Source organism: Zea mays, chromosome 5, assembly GCF_902167145.1.
Source record: "Zea mays cultivar B73 chromosome 5, Zm-B73-REFERENCE-NAM-5.0, whole genome shotgun sequence".
NCBI lineage: Eukaryota > Viridiplantae > Streptophyta > Magnoliopsida > Poales > Poaceae > Zea > Zea mays.
This window is the reverse complement of record NC_050100.1, coordinates 179,495,637-179,504,532: the sequence shown is the minus strand read 5'-3', so window position 1 is coordinate 179,504,532 and position 8,896 is coordinate 179,495,637. Positions and strand designations below refer to the sequence as shown.

General features: G+C 44.8%; 1 pseudogene; it reads left to right on the top strand.

Moving 5' to 3' along the window:
• The first annotated feature begins 1,783 nt into the window (after nt 1-1,783).
• Nucleotides 1,784-2,389, top strand: LOC103628714 (uncharacterized; annotated as a pseudogene).
• Nucleotides 2,390-8,896: the final 6,507 nt, after the last annotated feature.

Below are 8,896 nucleotides of genomic sequence, written 5' to 3'. Positions count from 1 at the left end.
TCGCTATTCTGACCACTATACTAAATATTTGTTGGTATACTTGCTGGTTTGTATGTTTGCTTGTTTATGTTGCATAGTTATCGGAGCGTTCGTGCCGTCTCGTGGAGGCCAGATCTGTAAGTCTACGCCAGGTGGTGGAGCCAGAAGCCAGTTCCGCGAGCTCTCCTTCCCCCTTCGCCGGATAAGCACAACAAGCTCACTGGATCCCTTTGATGCATAAATTACCTATGTTTTTCAACCACAACCCTGAGCCTGTTATTTTATGCATGATATGATTTTGAGACAAGTTATTATGGCCACCCAGCCGCTTGCCGCAATCAATCCCTGATATATTTGTTACAACTGATTTGAGGAAAGGTGTGAGTTTTCAAAAGAAAATGCTTTTCAAAATGTGTATGATGAAGGGTTTTCACCCTTATAACCTTTGAGTAGGGATGATCAGGGACTCCCTGGTTTAGGGGAGGGCCTAAGGTGATGGCTCAGCTGGTTTAGGTGTGAGCAGAAGGATTGTCCCCTCACATAAGGACCGGTTTGTCATCCTTCACTACCTATACTCATGATAAGTACAACCACTCGAGACTGTGTGGGTAGTCACTCAATCTGAACTCGTACGGTCCAACCCCAGGGTTATGAAGGCTGGGGAGCACCGGGAGGATAAGGACGGGGAATGTTTTGTCCGGTTTGGACATGGCGGTGGCCTGACTCCTTCCGGTATAACCGTTAAGGTTAGGACGTGCGAGGAAAGAAAGAGATTCGGCATTCGGGTCTCACGACGGTGAGACACAGAAACTGGACTAGTGGGTAAAGTGTACCCCTCTGCGCAGAGTTTGAAAACCTATTCAAATAGTCCGTGTCCACAGGAATGGACGAGTCTGGTATGGTATGGCAATTAATGTTTTGTTTTCAAAAAAAAGGTGCGTTTGAGAAAAATGGTTTTTAAAAGGTCCGGCGGTTGAGCCGTGAGCTATGGTGGACGGGAAGTCCAGTAGCAGTTTTTGAAAATGAAAACCAGTGGGAAACTACTGAGATACCTGGATGGTTTAGTCCAGGGGATTTTGTTCTAATATTGAAAAACTTCCTGCTCCTCTGGGAGAGGATGCGCTTTGAAAAATACGAAATGTTTTACAAAACAACCCTGCATAAAATATTGCTGTTTTTGCAAAATATCCTGAGCTCCACATATTCCATGCATTATATCTGATTTCCCCGTTCCGCGGGTGAAGGTGGGCTGCTGAGTACGTTTGTACTCACCCTTGCTTATTTGTTGTTTTTCAGAAAAAGGAGATCGGGTAAGAGTTACGACTGTTCCCAACCTTGCCTGTGGCTATTGGACCGCTGATTTGCTTCGCTGCGTATATCGGGCTGCTTCAGCCCCACCACTACACGACGGTTGATCTTTAGCGACCCTTATTTGGGACCGACGGTTGGTCGCTAAAAGTTATGGACCAACGGTTGGTCGCTAAATGCGTTTATAGCGACGGTCTATGGGTCACTAAAAGTCTAGAAATTTAACGACTTATGGTCGATCGCTATAGAGGTAAGTGTGTGACTGAAGGTGGGTCACTATAGGGGTATGTGATTTTTATGTTTCTTATTTACTCACCAAAGCCCATCTAAAGGCCTACTAAACAAACAAACGAACCCTATTCCACGTGCGCAGCCGCCGTCACTTCTCCCATGGCCGCCCCCTCCCTCAGCCGTGGAGGGTGCCGCCGCCACCTCACCCTTGGTGCTCGCCGAGCCTCATCCTCCTAGCCGCCATCTCCCTCACGGCGCCAAGCCCATGGCTTTCCTGGTGCTCGCCTCTCCCAGCCGTTCCTATCTCCAGCGCTGGCTGCCATCTCCTCCACGAGGTGTCTTCTCCATCGCTGCTCCCTGCATGATTCCCTTGGCCAGCGTCCTCGACTACTCAGCCATGGAGGTCGCTGCCCCTTCTTTTCCTCATCTCCCTCCATCGGTTCTGAGTTCGGCGCCCCTGCTCCCTGCTCCCTGCTCCTGTCCCTCCCATGGACGCCGCCCCCTCCCTCAGCTCACTCCCTCTAGCTGCCATGGAGCTCGCCCCTGCCCAAGTCCGGTTGCCTCTGTTTCCTCCTATCTCTGTTGGCGGCTGGCGTCCCATCTCCCATGCATTGGACGGCCGCCGCTTCGTTCTCATCGCTGGCATTTGTCCCTGCTCCAGCTAGTTCTCATGGCCATGCCCCTGTTCCCTAGGTCCGAGCTCGCCCAACTCCCTAGCCATGTCTGCTCGCCCCTCTCTGTCTCTGTGCGAGCAGCAGCATGCCGGAGAAGACCCGTGTCCTCGACGCGCGCCAGGTGTTTGATGGGAGGTTTGAACTGGAGTTCATCATTATTTTCCATCCGTGACCCGCAAGTCTTTGCACAGCCATAAGGTTATATTCTTACTTGAGTGTTTTGTCTCTCGGTGTCGATTATAAACTAGTAATAATGTGTATATTTGTATGTTCTTGTGAGGAGAGAAACTCGCCACTCCCGATGATCCCTATCTGGTGAGCCATTTGCTATTTGTGGGCTTCTCTAGTTATTATGCAACTCGTAGGAAGTGGGACGGGGCAGTAATTCCGCAACTGGCCGTATATCATTTTTTATTTATTAAGCTTCAAAACCAAAGTGCAACAATCTTCATGTTCTTCGCTCAGGGTGCAGATGGTTCTCGGGGGGCGTGGTTTACACGGCTGTGCCGTTCTACAAGAGGGTGCTGATGGTTGAAGGTATGTTTGTTCACATCCCTACGTCTGTTTACTGCAAGGAGCAGATGGTGACTAGGGGCCATTGGGCATAGTTCACATGATCATTACCTGATCAGTTACAGTCTATCTACAGATAACAAGATGAGCTAGACAAATTGGTGTTCACGGCTTATTGTAGCGATTGAATTACTCTGCCAGGTGAAAGGTTGGCCAATGTACAAACTGCAGTGGAGGTCGTGGAGCATGTCGTCGAGGTGACAGAGAAGTTGGCTGCAGATGCGGCCAGTTCCCTGCTAGAGAACGGATCCCTGCACAAGGTTGCCGTGGAGGTGGAGTGCGTTGCTGAAGCGGTGGATAAGGATGCACATAAGGTTGAAGCAGTCATCGATAAGGTTTGCTATGCCTTGTCCATGCTCTTACTTGAAATTGAATATTTCAATATGTTATGGATATGCCGTCGCAATTAGACATTGATATTCTTTTGTGTGCATTAATTGAGTAATTGACATTGTTTACCGGATGTAATAGCCCTATCGCTTATCTTGCTGCTATTCAAATCTATGGTAAACAATGGTTGTCACTTCTTTCACAGCACAAGGAGAAAGCATGGTTTTCAAGTTCAGTGAAGTCGAGATTGCAGTACTTAGGACCACAGCCAGGCATTCCGGTTCTAGATGATGAGCATGTTAAAGGCGTTCATCTCGATCCTTTAGCTGGTCCAGTAGATGCCTTTTGCCTTCTGGTTCTTGATCCGGAAAAGGTTAGGTAGCCCTTTATTTCACTTTCCTGTTGTTCCTCTCATGTATTGTACTACCACATATGATGTTTATATTAGAGGAAAGTGTTGTGTTCACTATTTTTATGAAGAGGACAAACCTAAAATTTTGGTTTAGCTACCACGAAAAATGAAAACAAACATAATCCTGCGAAAATGTTTAGATTCAGAATTTATTTTGGGAATTATTTAAGTTCCTTGGTTGGTGATATGATTCTGTAATCAGGTGTGTTGTCTGCAAGCATAAAACTGTAACAGTGGGGAGATAGTGTGAGAAAATGATGAGTTTGGTGTTAAATAGCAATGGAGATAGGTCATGGTTCTTTTTATTGTACTCAATCTGCCAATAGTTTTCAATATACATGGCAGATAATACTCAGATTTAATAGCATCCCCATCTCAATTTCATATTTATTTTGTTCCCTGCTAAATGGCATTGCGAAAAAACAATCTTGCTCTGTTTGTTGCGAAAATATCCTTAAATTTAACCTATTATTAGAATGCATTAGTCAAACTTGCCTTCAGTCTAGTGGCGTTGTACTTCCATTTCAACAAACTGCATAAGTATATGATTATCAATCAGTGCCTTCTTTGACCCTGACTAAGCATTGTGTATCTCTTAGCACCCTAGTTTTTTGTGCCAGCTTTGGTTCAGCATTGGTTATCAATGATCCAAGGATTTGAAAGATGCTGTAGCTAAGGCATAAGGCTGAAGTTGGTGCATAAGGCTGCAACACCGTCTAGTGGAGGTAGATAAGGCATCAAAACTGTATTTTTATTTGCAAATGTAGCAACAATATACTAATTTGATGTACTTTTTTCTAGGGTGTTCTAGACAAAGAAAGCTTGTGCCTTAAAATAGGAGGATACAAGAAGCTGGAGTGGTTGTCTGAAGGCTTTTGAACTGCTTGAAGCATTAGTGTAGCTTTGGTGCTTTTGTGACTGATCAACTATGGAGCAGCTAGAGTGATGTAGTTGTGGGCTTTTGAACAATAGCTGGAGTGATATGAAACATTAGCGATGTAGTTGTGGGCTTTTGAACTGCTTCAAGTTGGAGTGATGTCGTGTGGTGCTTTTGTGACTGATCATCTCTGGAGCTTTTGTGAATGATCTAGCTAGCTATCTGTAAATGATCTAGTTGTGAATGATATTATAATTGTGATGCTTTTGTGAATATATAATTGTGGTGCTTTTGTGTTTATGTGATGGATCTATGACTGTGGTATACTGATTAACTGTGTATGTCTTTATGATTTGTGTATAAAAATCTGTGATTTGTGGTGCTTAATTAAATGTATATTATTATTAATAGCAACTGTAAAAAGGGCGACTTTCTGTTGGTTGCTAAATGTATAGTATGATGACTTACGATTGGTTGCTAAATCTATAGTACAACAACCCACGGTTGGTCGCTAAATATACAATATTAGCAACGGACGGTCGGTCGCTAAAAAGATGTCGGTCGCTAAAGCCTTTAGCGATGGCACTTACAGCGACCATCCTTATGGGTCGCTAAAAGTTTTTAGCGACCAACCGTAGGTCGCTGAAGGCCATTTTAGCAACCAACCGTAGGTCGCTGTAAGTGAACCGTCGTGTAGTGCACTCTGATGATATGTCCCGAGTTGTGGACCAACTCTTAAAGTTGATCGCCACATTTATAGGTTTGTCTCGTTTAAGCAGATTTGAAATCATCTGATGTATAAATGTGTTTACTAGCCTCCTGGGACTAGTAATTGTATCACATTTGAGTCCCAGAGGATTGGGGCGCTTCAAATACTAAGCTAGAAGTAGCTAATAAATCTAGTTCATGTGTAGAACATGTTGTAATTTGTAATAGATGTAAGGACTTTGATGTTAATGCTTGTAATGAACATCTCACTGCTATTACAAAATTGAATGATGAAGTGGCAAGTCTTAATGCTCAACTTAAGACTTGCAAAAGTGACTTTGATAAGTTAAAATTTGCAAGGGATGCCTACACGGTTGGTAGACACCCCTCAATTAAGGATGGGCTTGGCTTTCGGAAGGAATCCAAGAACTTAACAAGCCAAAGGGCTCCCATTCTCAACAAGGAGAAAGGGAAGGCCCCTATGGCTAGTAGCATTCAAAGGAATCATGCGTTCATTTATGATAGAAAATTTTCTAGGAATGCTCATTATAATAGGAGTCATGATGCTTATGATTCATATGCTATGATTGATTCAAGTTCTACTTTTGTGCATGGTAGAAGTAGGCCTAGAAAGGGAAATGTTATTTATCATGTGCCTAGGAAAATGCATAATGAATCTGCTACTGTTTTTCATGCCTGCAACACCGATTTTGTACTTTCATGTAAAAATAAGAAAGTGGTTGCTAGGAAGTTGGGGGCCAAATGCAAGGTGACAAGACTTGCATTTGGGTCCCAAGGATATTGTGACTTACCTTGTAGGACCCAACAAGAGTTGGGTACCTAAAACCCAAGCCTAAATTGTCTTGCAGGTTTATGCATCCGGGGGATCAAGCTGGATTATCGACAGTGGATGCACAAACCACATGACGGGGGAGAAGAAGATGTTCACCTCCTACGTCAAGAACAAGGACTCCCAGGACACGATTATCTTTGGAGATGGGAACCAAGGCAAGATCAAAGGCTTGGGCAAGATTGCCATCACAAATGAGCACTCTATTTCTAATGTATTTTTAGTAGAGTCGCTAGGCTATAATCTCCTGTCTGTTAGTCAATTGTGCCACATGGGCTACAATTGTTTGTTTACAAATGTTGACGTATCTGTCTTTAGAAGGAGTGATGGTTCATTATCGTTTAAGGGTGTACTAGATGACAAACTCTACTTAGTTGATTTTTCGAAAGAGGAGGTCGATCTAGATGCATGCTTAATCGCTAAGACTAGTATGGGCTGGCTGTGGCATCGCCGTCTAGCATATGTTGGGATGAAGAACCTTCACAAACTTCTAAAGTGAGAGCATGTGTTAGGACTAACAAATGTATGTTTCGAAAAAGATAGACCTTGTGCAGCTTGTCAAGCAGGTAAACAGGTGGGAAGTACTCATCACAGCAAGAATGTGATGACCACATCAAGACCTTTGGAGCTACTTCATATGGACCTCTTCGGACCCGTCGCCTACCTCAGCATCGGGGGAAGTAAGTATGGTCTTGTTATTGTTGATGATTTTCCCGCTTCACTTGGGTATTCTTTTTGCAGGATAAAACAGAAACCCAAGGGACCCTAAAGCGCTTTCTAAGGAGAGATCAAAATGAATTTGAGCTCAAGGTGAAAAAGATAAGAAGCGACAACGGGTCCGAGTTCAAGAATTTACAAGTGGAGGAGTACCTTGAGGAGGAAGGAATCAAGCATGAGTTCTCAGCTCCCTACACACCACCACAAAATGGTGTGGTGGAGAGGAAAAACAGGACGCTCATAGACATGGCGAGGACGATGCTTGGAGAATTCAAGATGCCCGAGCGGTTTTGGTCGGAAGCTGTGAACACAGCTTGCCATGCCATAAACCGGCTCTACCTTCATCGCCTCCTCAAGAAGACCTCGTATGAACTTCTGACTGGTAACAAACCCAACGTCTCATACTTTCGCGTATTTGGGAGCAAATGTTACATTTTAGTGAAGAAAGGTAGAAATTCCAAATTTGCTCCCAAAGCTGTAGAAGGGTTTTTACTAGGTTATGACTCAAATACAAAGGCGTATAGAGTCTTCAACAAATCATCGGGTTTGGTTGAAGTCTCTAGCGACATTGTATTTGATGAGACTAATGGCTCTCCAAGAGAGCAAGTTGATCTTGATGACGTAGATGAAGATGATGTTCCAACGGACATAATTCGCACCATGGCAATTGGAGATGTGCGACCACAGGAACACCAAGTGCAGGATCAACCTTCTTCCTCAACAATGGTGCACCCCCCAACTCAAGATGATGAACAGGTTCTTCAAGAGGAGGCGTGTGATCAAGGGGGAGCACAAGAAGATCAAGTTATGGAGGACGAAGCACCACGGGCCCCTCCAACTCAAGTCCGAGCGACGATTCAAAGGAATCATCCCGTCGACCAGATTCTAGGGGATATAAGCAAGGGAGTAACTACTCGCTCAAGACTATCTAACTTTTGTGAGCATTACTCGTTTGTCTCTTCTATTGAGCCTTTCAGGGTAGAAGAGGCCTTGCAAGATCCGGACTGGGTGTTGGCCATGCAGGAAGAGCTCAACAACTTCAAGAGGAATGAAGTTTGGAGCCTGGTGCCACATCCCAAGCAAAACGTTGTGGGAACCAAGTGGGTGTTCTGCAACAAGCAAGACGAACACGGGGTGGTGACAAGAAACAAGGCTCGACTTGTGGCAAAAGGTTATGCCCAAGTCGCAGATTTGGATTTTGAGGAGACTTTTGCTCCTGTGGCTAGGCTAGAGTCTATTCGCATTTTGTTAGCCTATGCCGCTCACCACTCTTTCAGGTTGTTCCAAATGGATGTGAAGAGTGCTTTTCTCTACGGGCCAATCAAGGAGGAAGTGTATGTGGAGCAACCCCCTGGCTTTGAGGATGAACGGTACCCCAACCATGTGTGTAAGATCTCTAAGACGCTCTATGGACTTAAGCAAGCCCCAAGAGCATGGTATGAATGCCTTAGAGATTTTCTAATTACTAATGCTTTCAAGGTTGGGAAAGCCGATCCAACTCTTTTCACTAAGACTTGTGATGGTGACCTATTTGTGTGCCAAATTTATGTCGATGACATAATATTTGGTTCTACTAACCAAAATTCTTGTGAGGAGTTTAGCAGGGTGATGACACAGAAATTTGAGATGTCGATGATGGGCGAGTTGAACTACTTCCTTGGGTTCCAAGTGAAGCAACTCAAGGATGGCACCTTCATCTCACAAATGAAGTACACGCAAGACCTTCTCAAGCGGTTTGGGATGAAGGACGCCAAGCCCGCAAAGACGCCGATGGGAACTGACGGACACGTCGACCTCAACAAAGGAGGTAAGTCCGTTGATCAAAAGGCATACCGGTCCATGATAGGTTCATTGCTTTATTTATGTGCTAGTAGACCGGATATTATGCTTAGCGTATGCATGTGTGCTAAATTTCAATCCGATCCAAGGGAATGTCACCTTGTGACCGTTAAGCGAATTCTTAGATATTTAGTTGCTACGCCTTGCTTCGGGATCTGGTATCCAAAGGGGTCTTCCTTTGACTTGATTGGATACTCAGACTCCGATTATGCTGGATGCAAGGTTGATAGGAAGAGTACATCAGGGACGTGCCAATTCCTAGGAAGGTCCCTGGTGTCTTGGAGTTCTAAGAAACAAACCTCCGTTGCCCTATCCACCGCTGAGGCCGAGTACGTTGCCACAGGACAGTGTTGCGCGCAACTACTTTGGATGAGGCAAACCCTCCGGGACTTTGGCTA